The sequence below is a fragment of the Scophthalmus maximus genome, chromosome 6, assembly GCF_022379125.1.
Source record: "Scophthalmus maximus strain ysfricsl-2021 chromosome 6, ASM2237912v1, whole genome shotgun sequence".
Classification (NCBI taxonomy): Eukaryota; Metazoa; Chordata; class Actinopteri; order Pleuronectiformes; family Scophthalmidae; genus Scophthalmus; species Scophthalmus maximus.
Genome location: NC_061520.1, coordinates 4,693,751 through 4,715,474, shown reverse-complemented (window position 1 = coordinate 4,715,474; position 21,724 = coordinate 4,693,751). Strand labels below are relative to the sequence as shown.

Genomic DNA, 21,724 nt, shown 5'->3' with positions numbered 1-21,724 from the left:
ACTCAAACTCAATATCTACACAACGTTCTACGTTTCTGCATCAGCGGCAACACACCAAATGAAAATTACATACGAACATTGTGCAACGTTGTTAAACAAGTTAATAGGAAAAGGAAAAGTTGAATTCTTCTACCGTGCTTCTTTCACAATGTCACTCGGAATGAAATGAAAAGTTTTTTTCTTATTGATTTGGCATGGGATTAAATGTTTTCGCCTTGCAGTTGCAGCCCCCAGCCAGTGGGCGGTGCTGCAGCGCCTCTACTTCCTGCGTCCCGCTCCACCGCTCTCCTTCGCAATGACTTAAAAAAAAAACACATTTGTACGTGCGGGTTCCTCCCGGGTCTTTTGTTGCTATGCTACCGGGCGTGTTGAAGTGCGTCCACAGTGAATCTTTCAGAGATAACCATAGTTTTTTTTTACCTGCTGGAGTCGCCGAAGCTGCTGTGACGCGTCCTGCTGCCCCGGAGGTGACGTCGAAAAGGAAACGTCACGGTAAGTCCGCTGCGTCGCGGGGCCCGTCTACGTGCTGGATGTTGCTAGCGTTAGCCAATTAGCTAGCGACACTTGCCGTGAGAAGTGAATGTCTGCGGTGTTTCAGTGTGAGAAGAGAGACGCGTGCAACTTCGCTGACTGATGAATTAAATGAGCGGGAATCTGTTGCTGCAGTTACAGTTGAACATGACATCAGTTATTTAAATGGTGAGGAAGGGAAATGTAACCGGAAGTCAGCTGGTCAATGGGGCCGCCTATGTACTGGAATCGTTAGATAGTTAGCCAGAGAGACTCAGGTGCGTTTGAGGGTAAATGGACATGTGTGTGTCATTTCTCTGAATTCAATGAGGGATAATCTGCTTCTTCTTGTTGTTGTTTGTTGGAAGACACCTTTCTGTTTATACTTTTTATATTTGTACAGAGAGTCTGTGTAGAACAGTGAGCTCTGAGTACAGAGCTGAGACAGGTCAGACTGTAACCTGGAGAACGAGGTTTCATACCCGAGTCCAATCAAAAGCTGACGCTGAATTATCTTTATACTTAGTGACTCATTATCATGATTTTTTTTTTTATGTATTTATTCAGATTTACATTTAGACAACAGAACTAGTTGGTTTGGTTCACTTTGAAATGGGAAACATCGACCACGTTTTAGAACGACTGACACCATGGGACTAGATGTGTCTAGGCCCAACAGCATCTGCTTTATCATACTTGTAAAAAAAAAAAAAAAGTAAGTTGAGAGGTGAATTCAAAAGTTCAAAAGATTAAGATTTTTTATTTCTAAAAAAAAAAGTTTGATAAAATCTATGAAACGCATATGGTGTCCGAAACCATAACTGAACAAAATGAAACACTTGGCTAAAAACCAAATGGTTTTTTTCTCCACAGTTTTTCATTTATTTTGCTAATATTTTCACCATTGCATGAATTAAATAGCCTAAATGTGCTTTTTAAAAAACGTATTTGTCTTGATTTTCAAAGAAAAACTATTACAAAAGTACAATCAATGAATATTTATATAACACTGATATTTTTTTTTACATTCCAGCAGACATTATACAAAAAAAAAAAAGCACAATATAACTTAAAATAAAACAAAATAAAACACCGCATTCCACGTTCAAAGCTTTTTGATCGCGTCATTCAAAACATTGTCCGGTAAAGATTATTCGGTCTTTTCACACAATGTCGGTGGCCGATTATTCGGTGCAATTCCTTGTTCCATCATGTGGTTTAGTAACTTGATGACACCCGCTGCTGACATCCTGAGCCCTCGACAACCACCCACACACACACACACACACACACACACACACACGCCAAGCGAGATAGATATTCTTCATGCGCGTCTTTGATCTTCCTCAACGACGACTTTGGCTCATCTCGTTTGCACATCTCGTATTTATCGTGCTTTGTTCTGCAGATTTGCATGAAGCATTAAGGTTAATCATTTATTCACTCACTTTGTATTTCTCCTGTTATTCCGTTTCCTCTATTGATCTAAATACCACATGCTGGTAGCATGTGCAGTGTATTCCCAGGATGTTCTGTAATGTTCATGTTGAACTTTTTGACTCTCTCACGTCTTCACTTCCTCCCATTGTACAAACATTATGTAAAATATCTCGGATAAAGCCGCCGCCTCCTTACGCTTTTGATATTTTGTCGTCAGAGTCTGTGCAGTAGTGATCGTGGAGTGGTGCCGTGGTATCGAGGCCCCGCCCATACACTCACCCCGACCGATCAGTGAGTCGGCCTCAGCTGCATTCAGCAGACAAGCCGACGCACTTAATGTTTCCCTGTTTCTCTTCTCCTGATATCTCTCCCCGCCCCCCTCATCTGTAGCAATCACGTCTCTCTGTAGAGGTCCCTTGTAAACGTAAACCTCTCTGATTTGTGATCCCTCTCTTCTCATTTGTACCAATCGCCCGCTCTCACCTCCAAAACACAGCTCCTGCTCTCAAACAATTTTCACGCCGGTTGATGTAGGATATTTGAAATGGATTGCACCCCCCCCCCCCCCCAGATCTGTCTATGATCTCACTGTTTGGTGATTTTACCTGATGTCAGCAGCGGCTGGCAAACCTGCAGCCTGAGGTGTGATTTATCAACACAAGATTTTATTTTGGCTATAGGGAAGGTTTATCTTTGAGGGAATAGGTAGATAGATAGATGGTGATTAGCACCTTTGCATTCATTCCCCCCATTGTACGAAGAATGAAGCTAGAAAATTTCGGATACCGTCGCCGCCGTCTCGTGATGGTCATTTGGGGCCAGAGTCTGTGCATTGGTGATCGTGGAGTGGAGGTCCAATCAGGACTCAGGCTCAGCTGTCAATCATGACATCTCAGAACATCAGAAACATGAACACTTGAACAGACATCATCATCTTGTGATAAGAACTCTACCTAAAATGACAGAAACCATCTTTTGATGTATTTATTTAACTAATTATGATGATTTTGCTGCACTTTTGTAGAGCCATCATGTCGTCCATCTTTATCTACACTCTATGATTCAAATGTGGTTTCCTCAGGGGACTGTTGGGCCTCGCTGGAGGTTGCACGCTCGTTTTATACGTTGCTCAGGTGAACCAGCTCTCAGTTGTGCTGCCTATTATTTATGATCATTAGAACAAATATCAATTTGACTTCTATTAACTGATGCTGCTGTGGTTGCTAATGACATTATCAACAGTTACACAACTGTTCCTGGTCTCTGTCCTCAATCCACAGATGCTCCCCATATGTTTAAAAAAAAATATTCACATATGTGTGTGTGTGTGTGTGAAATACTTGCACAAAGACAGGAAAACTGTCATCATATTCCTCTACATCTGTGTGTGCGTGCGTTTGTTGTGTACGTTCCCGTGTGTGTGTGTGTGACTTCTTCAAACACTCGCAGCCTCGTCGCCGTCTCGATCGCGTCACACACTCGATTCCTCCACCACGCGGCACGCGTGTCAGTCAGCGTCCAAAAATAGACCCACGTCGTTCTCCCCTCCACACTTTCTTAACATTGTGCCGCTAACGGGCTTTTTGAGATGCTGCCCCAAAAAATACGACAACCTGACTGACATCCATGTAAAGAACTGTAAAAAAGAAAATGAACATGACATACACAAAGCAACATGCACTGAGGATCTCTCCGCCCAGCTGCGGCGTTTAAGTGACATTCTTTTCTGTGCAACAAAGCTTCATCAACTGTGCAAACGTCAAACGAAATATCGTCAGTGCGGTAAAAGACATTCCGCTGTAGAGCAACGCTCCAGTAATGTCAAGCGAAGAGGAGGAGGGTGAACCAAAGAGGGAGAATGCTGGAGTTGTTCCCAGAGTTCCCGAGCACACGGAAGTCGGTTTGACGAGCCAGACTCTAAACTCCGAGAGGCGTGAGGCCGATATATTGCGGAGACAATTTCCCAGCTGTCTGTTCGCTGTGCTGGCCGCCGCTGGAACTGCCTGTCAGCTGTTCATTTAGACGGCATTGGAAGGCAGGAGCATGATGGTAATACTGGGTTTCTTTTTCTTTTTTTCTTTTTCAATACCGACTCTCAATTCTCTCTTCCGCTGCAATCTAAAGCAAGGGATCCCTGTGTGGTGAATGAGATGAGACAGGTGTGTGTGTGTGTGTGTGTGTGTGTGTGTGTGTGTGTGTGTGTGTGTGTGTGTGTGTGTGTGTGTGTGTGTGATTTGGAGGCCCCCTCACTGTTTGATTGTGAAGCTGCTGCTGCCCACCTTGTGTTTGTTGTGTTTGTGTTTTTCCGTTGCCGTGTGTTTGTGCGACTCTCTTTGATTGGCTGCCTGTCACCGTGTGTGTGTTTGTGTGTGTGCTGGTGATATTGTTCGTCTGTGTGTGGGTGATATCTTGTTATGAGGCTTTTCTTCTCACCTGTCTACTGCTGCCTGTCTGTCTCTCTGTCTCTCTGTCTGTCTCTCTCCCCGTCTTCAAAGTTCACACTAGCGCTGCCGCCGAGTCAAGATGATGCAAAAGTAGATATAAATGTACAAACACAAACAAACTTCAGCTCAAAGGGCTTCACCTGAAAACACCTCAAAACTCCAGAAGAGAAATACATGGTGTGTTCAGGTGCTCCTCGTCAATCTGCAAAATACAGTACAACAACTTTCTCAATATAAAGATGCAGTTCAATGTCCAAAAATACATGCCCAGGCTGATAATGAGATAAAATGTGGAGTTTCTTGCTGTTGTCAGTATTCACATCCTGTTTCTTTTGTTCGGGTGTCACCTACCCGCCCGACCACGGCCTTTATGTGTGGCGTCCGCATTTTCTCTTTGTGCCTGCATGTTGTTGTTTCTTCAGCTTCCTCCCTCGGCCCAGAGTCATGCAGGTGATGTTGACTGGCAGCATGTAATCGCGTCATTTGTCGTGGGTGTTCCCGCCTCAAGTGGCTCCAACCCCCCTGTGACCCTCAAAGATAAACAGTACAGCAAGTGGAAACAATTAGTCGGTTTAAACTGGGATATTTCACATTTATCATAATTTTAACCCATCTGCTTGATCAATCCAAATGATTTGTCTTCAATAAAACTTATGTTTTGTGCCTATCAAATAATCAAACAATCAATCTAGATGACTTGGACAGACATAATCCATCAGAATTCTTTGTTTAAATCTTTCTTTAAAGCCCCAGTCTGTAATTTTTTGTAATTTTCTGGTGGCATCTGGTGGTAAAGTTGCAAACCGCAACCAACTGAGAACCCGACGGGGGACACTTTATGGTGGCGCACCGCTAATTCAATTTCCGGTTTCTGGCAGCGCTGAAAATTCGCCGCGAATGCGACGTATTCTGGACCGTTTTGTGCAACAACCGCATTCAACACGACGGAGCAAACGTGGAGACTCAGACGGAGGTCGGGTCCACCTCATGGAACTATATTTAACTCATTCAGAGTTGACCAAAAAAACATTGGTATTTTGTTGCAGGTGATTATACATATATGAACACATAGTTATGAACAATACATTCAATCTCTGTGAATAAATTCTTCTAAATATTACACACTGTAGCTTTAAGAGTTCAGCAGAATATTAAATTAGCAAATAGAACAACTTGTTGTTGTCGTCTGTTTTTTTAAAATTCAAATTTAGACATAGACAGATTTACTTTTGTCTCCGTAACAGCATGGAGCTTGTACTGTATGTCTTGCAGATTGACATTCTTGTGGCCCCCGCCTGTCATTTCCCCGCCCACCCACTTTCTAAAAAACACAGCACCTCTTTGTCACGTTCCAGTGGGACACAGGACGGAGTGATGGATCTATATAAATGTGACACATTTAATCTGGAGCTGTCTGAGTGAGGGAGCGGAGGCTGTGACACACACTTGTGTGTGAGGACACACACAGAGACAGTGTGGGTGCACTTACTGGTCGATTGAGGACATGGATTACTTCATGCTACTTTAGCAGCTCTTTTCATGGCAAATGATTTGGCCTCTGCAGTTTGCTTTTAAGTTAAGGAAACTGCAGATGTTTAAGACTCAGAAAGTCAAGTCATAAATAATACAAAAATGGAAAACCATGTAGCCGCTGGACTCAAGTTTGCTCTCATTCCAAGTGCAAAATAAATATATTGTCATAGTATTAAAAGAGCAGTTGATATTTTGGGGGGGAAAATGTCAATGATTCCTAATATGTCGTTACCAAACCATTATGACAAAGAAATGTAATTGAGGTGTGATCTTTTTACAGATTGACCATAAACTTTATTATAAATAGAATTTTTTAGGTAAAATGTTAGCATAAATGAAGATCTTTTCTGCATTGTTTATTCTTTAAAATAAAACTATCTCTATTGGCACATATCATGCAAACATACCGCTATGTCTGTGAGAGGCTCATATAATTTAAAAAACAGAGTTTTTATTTGAGCATATAATCAATCCCTTGAACTTTTTACAGAGGAGAAATATATATATATATATATCTGCTAATAGAAGAGGCCCTTGTCACAGAATAAAATGAATCATTATCCAACTTCAATAAACTGCCTCGAAGGGCCGATGATTACCGAAGTGTTCCTCTGAGCAAGAGCAGGCAGTTACTAAGACAACGGACGTGGATCTGAGAAAACCCAGTGCTGGTTGACTGAGGCACGGCTCCTTTCTCATGAGAATCATAAGTAGCCCAGAGCTAAGGGACAAGTTCATTCAAGGGTAATTTGGCTTTTAGCTCAGGGGTCGAAACTTGTGCAACAGTGAAAATAACTCATTAGAGCAACGTAAAGGCAGCACGGGGATTCATATTTAGGCCGGACAGTGACAACACTCCCTGCAGTATAGACGATATGGGAGACCGAACGCGTTAATGTTGGGGAGAACAGTAAAAGGTCAACGGGATGAGAAAGGATTGCTCTGGTTATCTAGTGAGCCCCCCCCGCTGCCGACCACTAATATCTCAGGAGTGAAACTGTACAACTCGGGACGACATTAAAGCCCTTTACGGATTAGGAAGTAGCTTTGGATGCATGGAAGCTGTGTCTGAAACACATTTATGCTGAGCATACATGGGGTTTTTAGAAATGCTGTTATCAAACTCCAACTCAAACTGTCCGAGTAAATGGTCTGGATTTATGCGCTCACACTGTACGGTCCAGTCCGACCGCCAGCCACGACCTGACGGCTCGCGCTGTGCTTGTGAAATGCTCGTCCGCTCCTGCAGAAAGCTCCTCCGAGGCCGAGAAGTTTGTGTTTACCATAGAAGACGAACGCTGACGAGACAGAACGTGCGCCGGCGCATATGGACTACGCACGCACTTTATGTCCAATAAACATTATAATTTATGATCTTACGAACAATATCTGTTCAGCAGCGAAGGGGCCCCTCCACCTGTTGAGAAACGCTCCGACACACTGACTGTTTATCATATTTAATATACTATTTATTTCATATACTCGAAGCCAATTTGGCAATTTTCGCCACTTTGCACAAACGCAGTCAGGAAAAAAAAGGAACTGAGTTTGAGGAATCGACTCGTTGCTCCGCTTCAACTCCGCAACGAAGCGGAAAGTCGTACGACTCTGACTCAGAAAACGGGCTTAAGATGGAAAATAAAGACATGGAATGACAAGAAAATTAAACAATTCCTCCTTTTGGCCTCAACAGCCACAAAACAGATTTCTTCAGTCTGGTAAAAAGCACGAGCTCATATTAACAGGTATGTGAATATTGTGACTTCAGCAGTGGAGGAAGGTTGATCCTTCCTCCACTGGACGTCTTGTACTGGACGTCACTGGACGTCTTGTAATTTCAGTCAAAGGGCCCTGATTTAAAAGTTTATCAGTGATGCATCAGTTACAGTAGTTTACTATGTAAAAGGTTTGTGTTTGTCATCGTATTTGAGTGTGATGATACTGTGCGTGTGTGTGTGTGTGTGTGTGTGTTACAGAGGGGGATTATAAATGTCCTGAGGAGAGTGGGGAGATAAGGATAATCCTCCACATACAGCTGACTGTTCAAACCGGATTAAGGGTCAAAGTTTGGGCCAAAGTGAGAAGCAGGTCGGGGGGTTTAACACCAGAGCAGGTTTTGGGGTCAACAGCACTTTTGAAGTCTCTGTAGTCTTCGAGTGCGTTTCCCTTTGATATGCGTTCTGGTGTCATGCGGTTGTTGATCGTGTCTGCGGGCGCTCGCATTTGATCTCTGGAGTCTGGAAGAGAATATTCACGCGGCAAAACAGCAAAACGACGAACAGACAAGGAAATATATAACACAAAATAAATAAATAACCAAAACCAAAGGGAGCTGACGTTGGGAGTCCATACACCTATTCTGAACTTCCAACGGGCTCCGCAGTTGTCCGAGTGCGTCCGCCGCTGCATTAGCATCGCAGCCCATTAGAGAAAGGTCAGCTCCATGCAGGCGCGTATCGAACACAGACGTCCCACCGATGTCTCAAGCTGCTCCTTTTGAAAAGGCTTCTCTTTCTCTCGGCGGCTCGCCCGGCATTTGTGTTACAGCGGAAAATCATGTTAAAAGGTCAACAGTTCTACGGCCTTCCTTTTTGTTCTGTAAGTGGGTGGGTTTGAATGTCTCGGTGTGGGTGGGTGTGTGGGAGCAGGTGTGGGTGGCTGTGAGAAAAAGCCTATACGCTGCTTTTTCTCCATCTTATCTTCTGCGGCGTCCTTGTCTCCCTGTCCTCCCTCGCCTCCCCGCATCCATTAATCCATCACGTCACCTGACAGCCATTCATCTTTTAGTCGTTTTTGCATGTGTCTTGTCCTCCCTGCGTTCACTCACTCTCCAGTTCATCCGTCATGGGCTTGCCTCGCGCTCGCACCTCTGCCGTCTCATGCAGCGAGCTGAGAGTATGAAGTCGCAACAGTGCCGTCTTTACTCTTTTTGTCCTTATTCCAACTCCCTCGTTTTATCGTCTTCTTTTTCTCTTTCCTCTCGGAGCTATTTCCAGCGGTGGAAGAATACACGTGTAGTGTGTGTGTCGGGCCGATATTAGCCTATGTATGTGTAGAGCCCGACCGATATTATAGGCCAACTGATATGAGCCTTTAATTGTGCATTCATGTTTACATTTTAGGTAAAATGAATGTTTTTTCTCTTCATTCAAGTTTCTATTTATTTGGTGGTATTTGTCATTTTTATTTGTTTTTAATTCTGAAGCGCCCGTTTGGTCGTGATGACTTGTTGACCATGTCATCACTCTAATTGGTGCTGAGAGTTTTTTTTAGGACCTCATAAAGTTCCACCAGTTACAAACGGGACCAGGTCTAATCAGCTGGAGTAATAAAAAAACAACAACCGCACCTGTGTCGGTGAACAGAGGCTTATGAAGAGGGAAAAACACTATCTGTGAGAATCCAATGTGTTTTTAAGGTAAATAAATCTTACTTTGAAAAATATCTGTAATGGAGTGTAGTAAATCAAATCAGAATTGTCATTCGTTAGTTACTTCCCCTAACTGCTTGTCTCCTTTCCTTTCTTCTCTTCTCACCTAACCTCCCAGACTCATATCTCATCTTCAGTCTTCGCAAATCTCACCTCTCCCTCCTCCTCCTCCTCCTCCTCTCACCTCACTTCACCTTTCCTCCCTCCCCTCCCCTCCCCATTCCTCCCCGGACACGTCCCTGCGCTCCTGAATTCGTCTATCCATCAAATTGTCTCCCCTCTCTCACCTCAGCTATCCTTTCCACCGCACACAGTATAAAGAATGGTAGTATTTTCCACCTGCCCTCTCCTGTCTCCACTCCCTCTCCTCAGCCGTCTTTATCTCATCCTCTGTCCTCCTCACCCGTGTGGATTTCATCTGCTGCGTTACAAAATAGGGCTCGGCTGAAACTAAACAACGTTTGGCTCATGGTGGATTTGGGGTTTTGTCTCTTCGCAGCCCTTCCTTGTGTATAATTTTTTCCGACATCTCACACTAGCAGACAAAAACCCTTTCTTCACAGTTGCATAGTAATCTAGGTTCTGTAATTTGCTCTCATTTGCTCTCATTTTTCTTCTTCTTTCTTATTTGCATATTATTCAATTTGTCTGCAGCATGCAGTGAAGGAGGCCGGGGTAAGAGCCGGAGCTAACACAGTACCTGACTATTGATTGTACTGTGCCTGAAATTAGAGTGGAGGTGTGAAATGAATATTAGATTTGTTGCTGTTTGCTGTAATTTTCTGTGGCGGAGCGCTCTGACTTATTTGTGTGTCCGCCGCCTTGTTACAGGCAATTTGGGAGACAAGGAGGGAAATTGACCACGGGCGCAGAGACAGGCCCCACTTTGAAATCTGCATTCAGCCGACAAGCCGATGCACTTAATGTTTCCCTGTTTCCCTTCTCCCGATCTCTTTTTTTCTCTTCCCGCCTCATCTGTAGCAATCACGTCTGTCTGTAGAGGTCCCTTGTAAACGTAAACCTCTCTGATTTGTGATCCCTCTCTTCTCATTTGTACCAATCACCTGCAGTCACCTCCAAAAACTGCTCCTTTGCTCAGACAATTTTCACGCTGGTTGATGTAGGATTTATTTGAAATCGAACACCCCCCCGCACACGCTCATGTTTTGTTGATGAATCTGTCTATGATCTCACTGTTTGGTGATTTTACCTGATGTCAGGTGGGGCTGGCAAACCTGCAGCCTGAGGCACATGTATGATTTATCAACAGACAGTTTTTGTTTTGGCTATAATGAAGTTTCATCTTTAAGTATCTTGTAGGAGTGAATAGATAGATAGATTGTGATCTACACTCTCACCACAACCCCTGCATTCAAATCATTGACTGTATATAAAGATGCGTCTCCACTTCCTCCCATTGCACAAAATAAAGCTCAGATATTTAAGATACAGGCACCACCCTCCCGCTCTTATGATGTCATTTGGAGCCAGAGTCTGTGCAGTAGTGATCTTGGCGTTGAGGGCCGGGATCGAGGTCCCCACTCGACCAATCACGAGTCAGTCTCCGCTGTCAATCATGACCGATTGATATCTTCAAAAATCACCAGTTAAAACTGAACTTATTAAAATATGTATCCCATTTCCCATAGGTTTATGGGAAATGGGATATTTCCCATAAACCATTTCCCATAGGTTTATGACCTATGCTGCAGTCAGCCACCAGGGGTCGATCCAGATGATTTGGCTTCACATTGGGAGTTTTCACAGTCTATGGTTCAAACCTCCGGCAACTTCCCTTTATTCACATACATCTGGCGTTTACTGTCCACAGTCACCCACATTTAGTTTGTATCCACAGTGACGTGCAGCATTTTCAGTCTATTTCAGTCTCAATTACTCAAACGTCCCCATGGGAAGTCACCCAAGGTATAAAGAGCAAACGCTACAGAACCTTGAAAGCATTAAGAATATTATATGACAAAAAGTGCACAGATGAAAACTCCGACAAATAAAAAGCAAGGACAGAGGTGAAAGGAATTTCATTATGTTTCATGATAACAGCATATTGGATCGCACAGAGGAAGAGGATATGGGAGAAAGGATCATGACTCAGAGGCGAGAGGTGACACAACACCCCTTATGAGAGGATGTGCTTTTCATACCACAACAGAAGAGAGGAGAAAAGAAAACTTTGAAAGCAAAAAACCCATTTACAAACAAATCTTCGATTTAGTCATTTATCAGCATTGTCAAGAGTGAGAAGAAATCGGATTATTAGAAAATTATTTATCAAACAAAAACCCGACAAACATGTCCAGGTCAGAATAAAGACAGAAATGTCCCCTTAATGTTTGTTGACTTGTTATTTAGTTTTAACATTAAGAGCCATTCCCTGGCAAATCAGTGAAGATGTGAAAAAATTCCTGGACCCGCCCCTTTTCCCAGATCCACACCACAATTTAATGGGTTCTTTTCTGGTCCATGTCGAAATTTACTAGTAGGTTTCGTGGCAGTCCATTTGGTAGTTTTTTGCGAGAATCTGCTGATTGTCCCACCGACCTGCCTTCCTTCCTTGGCGGAGGTAAAAATATGTAGGATAGGAAGAGTAGGTCCAACAGCCAACAGCATTTGAAATGCAGAGCATGGCTTGGCATGGGCCCCGCACTAATGCTTGGAGGCCCCCGAGGAGCTGCTCCATCAGCAGCCACCTACGTCGGAAGCAGAGTTCGATAAGAGCGTCCACAGGCAGCCGGCGGATGGACTCCAGGGGCGGAACACTGGAGAATTCAAGGTGTCCTGGAAAGCAGTGATTGTGTACTTGTTTGTTGGATTGGGACCTGCTGATTCCAGGATTAGGTGTTGGTGTGGACGGGGGATGTGTGGTCAACAAAAAGTGATAGTGAAGTTATGCTCTAAAATATCTATCGCACTCCAAACTTTCTATAGCAACTTGTAGACCTAATTTCTCCTGCCAGAGAAGTTTGGGTGGAGAATAACTTTACATTGACTTACATGACTAGTTTCTAAGTGGCAGATGATGGAAACTCTCATCTTTGAAAAGTTACTTCAAAATAAGTCAGAAATGATGATGTTTTTATGTTTTTTTCTATCTTAGTGTTGACTTCTCTTAAGATGTCTCAGATGGATTTATTTGGGGAAACTGTGCTGAGCTGCTGCACTTTGACTGAATCCAACAATTTATTGCGTAAACTCGAGTTAAGATGCCTGAAAACAGAACATGCTGCACTTCAACCTAAAATGAATACAAATATTATAGGACGGTGCAGCTTTGAATCATGTTAGTGATGATACACGGATGAATATTAACCAGTATTATAATTTGTATGTCTCGGCCCTGGTCTGTATCACACAAATGTTAAGTAATTACAAATCATGTTGGTTTATTTTAATTCTATTTGTTTTTAATCAAAGCCCAAGAAAACTGAAGCCAATTAATTTGATGAACAGAAATGTTTGATTTATTAAACTATAAATAAAGCTCTGTATTACTGAGCCAACTGCAACCAAAGTCATTACATTTTGTAGGTTGACCCCTCCTGCATGGATGGACCCCAGTCTTTGCTGGTTCTGTTGCTCTACTATCTGCTCTGAAATACTCCAGGTCCAGTCAAACATGCTGGATTCCAGGTCCACGTCAAAGATGCTGGACTCCAGGTCCAGTCAAACATGCTGGACTCCAGGTCCACGTCAAAGATGCTGGACTCCAGGTCCACGTCAAAGATGCTGGACTCCAGGTCCAGTCAAACATGCTGGATTCCAGGTCCACGTCAAAGATGCTGAACTCCAGGTCCAGTCAAACATGCTGGATTCCAGGTCCACGTCAAAGATGCTGGACTCCAGGTCCACTTCAAACACACCGTACTCAGGGTTGGTGATGTTACACAGATTTGTACTCGGATTTTGTTGTCAACTGTATTTCAGGCTGTAGATCTTTATTTTTGCATCTTTCCTTTGGCTAATAGATTTTTGTTTTGTTTTTAATGAACTTCTTGTTTTGGAGTTTCACATCAATCACGGCTTTGGTTTTAAAGTGTTTAGTCTTGTTTTAAAGTACTGATTATCTGTGAAGTGATTGCGCCTCATCTCTTATCTTAAGAGAGTGCGATGCTGCATTTTTCCAGTTTGAATAAATGGGCTCTTCAAGGCTCCCAGGTAAAAATTACAGCTAAATTATGGAGGCATCCTGTAAAGCATACCTGGATAATTGGATCTGAGATTCATGAGGCGTAGTTGCCATGGCAGATCAGTCAGTTTGTAAAACCTGCCTCTGAAAAGGCCAAGTGTTGTCAAATGGGCATAATGCTGAACGCGTCGTGTAGATGATCAAATTATTCAACAGTTTTTGTCACACAGCGGCATCACATGTATCAATCTGTGTTATAATTTGATCAGGTTATTTCCAAAAGCAGACACGACCAGCAGAATGAGGTCAGATCAGGGTTCTCCGTGGATTTTACTCTTCAGTCTTTCTGAGCTCATCATCCGTGACAGATGTAATTTTCGTCTGTTTGACAGTTTGTCTCACTGACGTTAAGAACTCATTGACACGTGTCAGGAATTTATTTCCCCGGTGGCAGCAGAACATGTGACAGCAGCCATTAGAGGCTCCTGCAGGTTAAACCGGACTAAACGAACCGTTTAAGGCCAGGTTAACTCTGAAAGTCTCACTATAGCCGGACTTGAAAAACCCTCACTAGCCTAGAAACATTAAGGCTACAAACAACCCATAATGCAACACTCAGTGAAAGACCATAGTTTCACTGGTGCTTGATCCATTTATAAAATAATCTATTGTAACGAATGGCCACATAATGGTTTACTCCTTAGTCTATATGGATTCCTCTCTCTCTACTCTTTGATATTTCTTCTGCTTTTTGCTCTCACGATCCGATGTTGACTTTTGTCCAGTTTCTTCCTCTCTCACGTTTTCTTTTTTCCTGTTGTACGATTCCTCCGACAATCTCGGTTCCTTCGATTCCTCTGCCGTGACGTCCATACTGAGAATACCCAGCTAGCTTGTGCTCACAGCAGGCTGCTAACTCTGCCTCCTGTGGTTGTTGGTGTACATCGAGCAGTACATGGTCCGACGTTGACTCTGGTCCAGTTTCTTCCTTTGTTCCTGCTCGTACATCGAGCAATACACGGTCCGATGTCCAGGGAGCTCTGTGGCAACAACAGAGACGCCGTTTTCCCTGTTACAAGTTTGTGTTTCCCCCTGCAGTTTAAAAAAAGAAAATTCTATTGGAATACAAAGTCATGACAGACTTAATAATCAGCATCATAACTTTGGACGTCGCAGATAAATTATATGTGGTGTACGTTTCAAGGACGCTAGCAGGGCAGTGAGGGCAGTGACTAATTAAGTAAGTCCACGATCACGATTTAAATGCAGAACAAGACTTTGCTCCATTAATGGGAAAGCTATCTCCACCTCACTGTGATTCTTCACCGTCACTGCGCATCACACGAGTTGTGGCGTCCGACTTTTGCCACAACCCCTACACGAGTAAATGATGCAACCCGGGACACAACGTGACGCAACCCAAACTGCTCATGCTGCTGTTTTCTGCTCCGTGCTGAGGCAGCCTCCTTGCTGCACACACACACACACACACACACATTTGAAGTTGTTTAAGTGTTATCTTCATTTTCTTCAAATTACACATTGCAGCTTAAAAATTTAGCAGCCCCAAGTGGCAGCAAGAGATAGCGAGGCTTCATTAAACCGCTCACTCTTTAGCCAAATATTCTCTTTCATCAACAAGAACTGGGGGAAGAAAAAAAAAACAAGGTTTGGTTTTGTTGGTCAGGGTTTATTTATTATGAAATATCTCATGTTGACTGCTTGTATTTCTATTTTATTCATCCTTGAATTAAAAGTGGCAGATCCCTTTATTGTTGAAAAAGTAATTGAATATGGATGAAGCATGCTCTTTCAATTTGGAATAACATTTCCCAAGCATTTCTGTTGTCGAGCAAAATTAGCCGTCTTGTAAAATAAACTTGCACGGTGTCACGGCTGGTGGTAGGAGCAAGCAGGCAAACTGGTGCTGTGAATTTAATTTAATAGTGTGGGTGATTGTAAATATTAAACAGGTAAGCGGGAGGAAAAAGTGTGGGGCGTCCGGTGGGCAGGCGGAGTACTACGGGAATGTAAGCACAAGAAAAAGGGTCAGCTGCAGTGGTTTTTAAGAGTAATATAATTACACACTATGACAGTGGAAGGATTTTTTGGGATTTTTTTCCGTTTGCAGTAGAACATCGGGTTGGGTTGTTTAAATAAGTGCAGTGGCAGTGCCCTCACTCATTTAGGGTTATTTTCTGCGTAGGGAGTGAGAACCCCTCTGTTGAACGTAAGTGCTTTAAACAGCAGTCTCATCTCTCGCCCGCTCCTCTACACATCAGAGCCACCGCAAGACAAATTACATTTAATGATAGGCTGCATGAGATGGCAGAGAAAGGGCTTATGATAAAAAAAAGAAAATAAGGGCAGAGAACGAGGAGGTGCGGGGCAGATGGACGGATAAGATGAAATATCAGAGGAAAGGAGTAATTCATGATCAGATTGAAACACATCGTAACTATAAATTCAGACTGGATTTTTACTCGGTGGCAGCGTTGAAGATTTTCACCTCTGGGCCTGGTGGAGATAAGTGCTCTCCTGGGCGCTAGTTTATCATCAGGCTAATTTTAATGCAGTGAAATGGAAAAGGTGATATATCTGAAATTAAAGGTATAGTATAAATGGAACTAGAAACATCCAGACCTGTATTGTATATGTAGCCGAGTTGCGTCCTTACATTATATTTTCAAACCTGGAGAAATGTGTAGCTTTAATCAAGGTAAAGGTGCGTTTCATTTGGTCACCTGTTGGTGGCCTCATATCTCCTTTGTGCACGTGTCACTGTTGGGTTTGTCTTAGGAAGAGTCAAAATGAACTTTTAATCCAGTTTGAAGTCAAATTTTTACGGCTCGGCTCTGTGTTTGTGCACCACCACTGTCGGTTGGGGTTGAAGATGCTATAAAAGTGACCACCGAACTTTATAGTATAAAACATTATATAGAATATTTTATACCAAAATTTTGTATTTGTTGTTAAAAGCTATCGTTAAGAGAATAAAACTGGAACAGGTATCCTATATTTGTCTTTTGAAAGTGACGGTAACGATGAACGTTTCTAAACCGGGTTTTATCATTTTTAGTTCATCTAGAAACCGGTTGATGTGAACATACACACAGATCCGACTGGTAAAAAAAAAGAAAAAAGAACAGAATAATGGAAACCCCGAGTGTTTTATAAAGAGTGTGAATCACTGCCAGCAGAGAAAAGCTCACTGGAGAGAACAAAAGTGGAGAAAATGGAGACGGAGCGGTGCGACCGAACAGCAGCGCCGACTCTCCCATTAACGTCTTGTTAAATCTTAAGTGTGGCTTCGACTCAGACGGCTTCTGTCAACCTGTCTCCAACGTCAACGTTATCACCCTGTTTACTGAGAGTGTGTGTGTGTGCGTGTGTTTCATCATATATAACCTGAAACTTTTCATCTAATACCTGCATGATATATGTCCACATATAGTATCTGTAGGGGTATTTGTGTTATACTATGGGTGTATTTCAATTGTGGCTAATATTGTTTGTTGTGCATTTGGATGTGTGTGTGTGTGTGTGTGTGTGTGTGTGTGTGTGTGTGTGTGTGTGTGTGTGTGTGTGTGTGTGTGTGTGTGTGTGTGTGTGTGTGTGTGTGTGTGTGTGTGTGTGTGTGTGTGTGTGTGTGTGTGTGTGTGTGTGTGTGTGTGTGTGTGTGTGTGTGTGTTTCAAGGTAACGGGCCTTGTGCCATTGTTTATAAGGTTTATTTGGAGGTTTATGTGGTGGCGACGAGCCTGCATATATTTCAGCAGGAAATGAGGTCATTATGGCCTCCCCCAAGCACACGCGCGCACACGCGCGCACACGCGCGCACACACACACACACACACACACACACACACACACACACACACACACACACACACACACACACACACACACACACACACACACACACACACACACACACACACACACACACTGGACCCCTTCTCAGGGAGGCATGAGGCTGCATACTTAAACAATGACACCTCCAAACAGACGTCTGCAGGTTATATGGATAATCATTAATCCCAAAACAAACAGCACCCACACACGTCCTGCATCACCGTCTCTAACACCTTCTCTCTGACACATACACACACACACACCGGTGTCTCTCCATGCAGTTGATATAATATATCCAATGGACTGCTCAGGTGTTACTGTTCTGTTCTGCTGTTTATAATCTGAGGTCGCGGCAAAACAACTGCACTTTTTTTTTGGCAACTGTTAAACTGTTAAAATGGGAAAGACATAGAAAAGTCCTTCAACCTGTCGTGTTAAGCTGTAGTTATTTGCTGACTTCCTCCAAGGTGGTTTTCAGATAAGATACAATACATTCATTCATTCATCGTCTACCGCTTTATCCATTTAAGGGTCGCTGGAGCCAATCCCAGCTAACATTGGGGCGAGAGGTGTGATTCACCCTGGACAGGTCGCCAGCCTATCACAGGGCCACATACAGAGACAAACAACCATTCCCTCTCATATTCACACCTACGGTCAATTTAGAGTCTCCAATGAACCTAACCCCATTCTGCATGTCTTTGGACTGTTGGAGGAACCCGGAGAGAACCCACGCATACACGGGGAGAACATGCAAACTCCACACAGAAAGGCCCTGGTTGGTTTGAACCAGGATTCGAACCCAGAACCTTCTTGCTGTGAGGCGAAAGTCCTAACCACTACACCACCGTGCAGCAGATACAATACAATATGATAAAATATGATATGATACAAAGCTACATGAAGGGATACGAAGCAGTACAATGAAATATGATGGGTAAAGGTATAATAAGATATATGATGCTATACAATGTGATATGAGAGAAAGTGATACAAAGGGATATATGTTGCAATATGATACAAAATTATTTGATTCAATAGGACATGATAAAATAGGGTTAGGGTTATGAAATTCTACATAACGATAAACATATGAGGGAAATTTGTGCTGCACGTGTATTATCATCATTTGTATAGCACTTTTCATACAATGTAACACAAAGTGCTTTACTTGCACAGAGCAACAAACCAATAAATGATTAAAAAAAAAGACAGAAATGCTCTTTGATACAGACTGTTACAATAAACATGGTACTTATTCCCCTTAAAATGGTAAATATGTGTTCATGTGGGAATATTACATTGGCAATAAATCATTTGAATTTAAATGTAAAAATTTTTTTTGTCCTTTTCCAAAATCTGCATTTAGTCTTGGGAAAAAATCAAGGAAAATAAATGGGACACAATCACAGTAAATGAGAAAAACGCCGTCATCTTTTCCTTCCTCCCTCGGCACAGAAACCTCATCGTGTGTCAATCTCGGTCCTGTTTTGCCCACTTGGCTTTTATTGGCGTCTGCATTTTGGCAGACTGAAGAGCTACTGGAAACCTCAACAATGCTCTCTCTTGTTGAAGTGGCCTTTCTTCAACACAAGCCCTCTGTCGCCTCTGTTTTGGCTGGAATGTTTCCTTCAGTGGAATGAAGGGGGAGAGCGACAAAGACAGTGGCAGAATTAAAAGAGGAGGGGAAGGAAAGAATCTACGACTCTATGAAAAGAGAGGAAAGACTGAGGGCGGATAGAGAGAGAGATGGAGATATGCAAGGGAGTGTTCATTCTAACCATAGACTGTAAGTAAAGATGGACGACATGACGGCTTTCAAAAGTGAAGCCATCATTTGAATCACCCCTGGTGGCTGGCTGCAATATAGGCCCTCCATGTTAGCAGATGGGACATGGACCAAACAAAAAAATTAAAGACGACGTTAAATAAATGTTTCGAAATATGTGTTCATGTTTGTCATCAGTTTGGTTTTAATAAGTTATTTGATGATATAGAAACAATGTCATGATTGACAGCTGAGACTGACTCATGATTGGTCGAGCTTACGTCTCCATGGGACTTCGATACCGCGGCTCCACGATCACGACTGCACAGACTCTGACTCCGAATTACGTCACCTGCGCAAGATGGCGGCTGCTGTCCCCGAGATATTTCAGCTTCCTTTTTGGCTCAACCGGAAGAAAAGCGGAGACACATCGTCCATCTTTATCTACAGTCTATGATTCCGACCCAAGAATCCAGTTGGTGATTTTAGGGAATTGTTTTAGAATCAGAGATATGGAGGGTTAGGACAGAGGGAGACAAATCCCAGCACTTCCAGAAGAGGTCATCTGGTTATTCTGCCGTTGTCCCTTTAAGTCATGAAGTCCGACATGACTTATGATTGACAGAGGTTAAAGAAGGATGGAGAAAGAGCAGAGAAAGAAGGACTAAGATCGATCAGCGGGGTTGATACGCCCAGTGGACCATTAAACTGGGTGTCAGAGACAGGGTTTCTGCCAGCCAAAGTTTCACTGCATCACAATTTATTGCAGGAACCCCCCCTCCCCCACCACCACCCCCGAGCGTTGCCATAAAACACCGCTCCACTGTTGTAAGTGCAGACCTTTGAATGAAGCAGCAGACCAGAGGTGAGGGAAGAGTAATGCAAAAAGAAAAATACATAGGAAAGATAGAAAAGCATGATGCAAAAATCATAAATATGTGATTAGTTTTTATCTATTTATTTATTAATACACTGTGAAAAATAAGAGCAGAGTACATGATGTAAGCTACGTATCTATACTGTACTATAGGACTGGAACTGACGATTATATTCTCATCATGGATTAATCGATTAGTTGTTTGGTCCATATAATGACATAAAATGGTGAAAAATGTCAAGTGTGTTTCCCAAACCCCCAAGATGATGTTTTGTTTTGTCCACACACCAAAAAAATATGTAGTTTAACTGTCATAGAGGAGCAAGGAAACCAGAAAATATTCACATATCATTTAGTTTCTTCATAAAAACTACCTGCAATGATTTATCGATTATCAAAATATTTGGCGATTAATTTCGTCGTCAATTACTAATCAATAAAACGATTAACTGTTGCAGCTCTACTATACTATATCACACTGTCGAAAGTATAGTGGATGAAGACGTCCTAATGCTTCATGTCACATGACAGAGAGTGAACTTCAGTGACCTCTGCAGGGCCCAGCAGAGTCCAGTAGAAAACCTTTGGGGTGCGGTAGAACCATAGACTGTTTATATAACTGGACATATAGTCACCGGGGTCTGGAAAGTGAAGCCAAAGCCAAACGTCTGAAGCCTGTATTCTGCGGGCGACTCCGCTGGTCGTTTGTTTCTATAGAAGTCTATGAGGAAATGACTCTACTTCTCACTTGATTTATAACGTCAGTGAACATTTTCCAGAGGAGTTTATGGTTCAATCTCTAGTTTTAAGTTTTCTTCGATACAGCACGGTGTTCGTTTTATAAATTATGGTCCATTTTGAGTCAAATAGACGATACAGCACCGAATGTGTTGGAGCTTGGATACAGTGAGATTGACAGCTAGTACCGTCCAGTGGGTGCAAGTCGCAGGTGTAGGTGGATGTGCAGTCAGTCAGGCCACACCCCCTTCTTCTTCAGATATGGCTACTTCTGGTTAGAAAAAAACTAAGATGGCGCCGGCCAAAATGGCAAACTAGAGGCTTCAAAATGTGAGTTCACAAACCAATGGGTGGCTTCACGGTGGGTTGATACTTGGGTAGAACTGGCGGCATGAATGTTGATGTGATTAAAACCATGAACCTCAGAGAAAAGAGTTTCCAGCATCCAGAGTAAAGTGAGGATCTTCCCAGTGTGAGAGTTGTTTTCCTAATAAAGTGCTCGGCGAGTGTAGTGTGTGTTTGTCTGTGAATAGACACCGAGACAGAAAGATATGAAGTGGGTGAGAGCGAGAGAGAGAGAGAGAGAGAGAAACTGGGAAGAGACACTGATAGGAGGAGAGAGAGAGAGAGAGAGTGTGTGAGTGTGTGTTATCAGCCCTGAACACTCCGCTCCATTATCACCTGTCAAAAACACCTTGTCCCTCTGATGAGATGCCATTCTGCCGGGCTGGAGCCAACGAGTCCACACACACACACACACACACACACACACACACACACACACACACACGCGCGCACACAAACACTAGTTTGTCCCCGGTTGAATAAAAGTCTCTGACATCTCCTAAATTCCTGTGTCGCCACAAAACTACATTCGATTTTTATACGGTGTTTTGTCACTTTCGAATTTCAAGTTTACTTTTTATTGTCGTTAGTCTTCGTACAAAGTTTACAGCTAAAACAAAACGTAGTTTTCTCACCGAGCAA

General features: G+C 42.9%; 1 protein-coding gene across 4 annotated transcripts in view; it reads left to right on the top strand.

The window, feature by feature from the left end:
• Positions 1-310: 310 nt before the first annotated feature.
• pcbp4 (poly(rC) binding protein 4) overlaps positions 311-21,724 on the top strand; it is a 167,458-nt gene continuing 146,044 nt past the window's right edge. For all 4 annotated transcript variants that reach the window (XM_047332846.1, XM_047332847.1, XM_035630655.2 and 1 more), the window contains exon 1: positions 311-492. The gene's annotated coding sequence lies outside the window, so the exon portion shown is untranslated. The remainder of the gene's footprint in view (positions 493-21,724) is intronic.